The sequence below is a fragment of the Colobus angolensis genome, unplaced genomic scaffold, assembly GCF_000951035.1.
Source record: "Colobus angolensis palliatus isolate OR3802 unplaced genomic scaffold, Cang.pa_1.0 Scaffold386, whole genome shotgun sequence".
Classification (NCBI taxonomy): Eukaryota; Metazoa; Chordata; class Mammalia; order Primates; family Cercopithecidae; genus Colobus; species Colobus angolensis.
In genome coordinates, this window is record NW_012117221.1 from 68280 (window position 1) to 69872 (window position 1593).

Consider the following 1593-nt stretch of genomic DNA (forward strand, 5'->3'; position numbering starts at 1 on the left):
GCCAATTAAACCTTTTTAACGTATAAACTATCCAATCTCAGGTATTTCTTTATAGCAGTGTGAGAATGGACTAATACACAATATAAATGGCCTACATGTCCAAATTAAAAGGCAGAGAGATTGTCTGATTGGATTAAAAAAAAAAGCAAGATGCCACAATATGCTGCCTACAAGAAAACTACCTTAAAGACAGCTATGTTAAAAGTAAAGGAATGAAAAAAGCTGTATCATGCAAACACTAATTAAAAGGAAGCTGGAGTGCCTTTATGAATACCAGACAAAGTAGGCTTCAGTACAGGAGTATTACCCAAGATACAAAGAGCCATTAGATAACGAGGAAGGGGACAATTCATCAACACGATACAAGAATCCTAAATGTTTATATACATCTAACAGCAAAGCTTCAAAATGCATGAAGCAAAAACTGATAGAACTCAAAGTAAAAATAGACAACTCTGTGATTACAGTTGGACACTTCAATAATCCTCTCTTACTAGTAAATGAAACAGAAAGAAAATCAGGAAGAACATAGAAGACCTGAACACCACCATAAGGCAACTAATTAATATTTAAAGAAAACCACATCCAAAACAGCAGATGAGACATTCTTTTCAAATATTAATAAAACAGTCACCAAGATACACCACATATTGGGACATAACAAAATCTCAATAAAGTTCAAAAAAGTAAAATTGTGCAAAATGTGCTCTTTCACTACAGTGGAATTAAAATAGAAAGCAAGAACAGAAAGACATGTAGAAAATCCTCAGTATCTGGAAATTAAAAATATAATTCTAAATAATTCAGAGGAAGTCAAATAAGAAATAATTTAAATTGAATGAAAATGAAAAAATATATTAAAATTTGTGGGATACAGCTAAATCACTGTTTACAGGGAAATTCATAGCGTTAAAAGTTTATAATGATAGCATTCTTGAGAACATGAACATTCCTAAAACCCACTACGCTTTCAGTAAGAAGAGTAGCAAGCAATGAGCCCACAAAATGACATGGTACAGGAGGGCACAAACTCTGTATGCCCAGGGACAGCAGTGTTGCAATGGGAGGCAGGGTGGCTATGGTAAACAGACTAAGCCAAATTTCCAGAAGAAAAGCTGAAACTATGTAGAAGATTATGCTGAGGCTTGAATACTTGATCTAAGAAACTCCAACTGCGAATCTAAGAAAATGCTGGCTATTAATAGAGATACAAGCATTTTGAACTGAGAAGACATAAGAGAAAAAGTCAAAGATCCAGATCTGAGCTACAACTTTTGTTTACCCTGAAAACAATAAAATCATGAGGTTATGCTCACTTAGAAAAACCTGTATATTGAGAAAAGAAGAATGAACTACACTGAGTAACTATTCAGTTTAACTAGAAAAAGGAAGGCAATATAAATCCAAAGCAAACATAAGGAGCAACATAATCAAGATATGAGCAGAAACCTATGAAATAAAACCCAGAAAAACAAATTAAAAAGAAAAAAATTCCATGAAACCAAAAGGTTTTTCTTTGAATAAATAAATAAATAAATCCTAGTCAGACTGATCAAGACAGAAAAGACACAAATGACCAACATCAAGAATTTA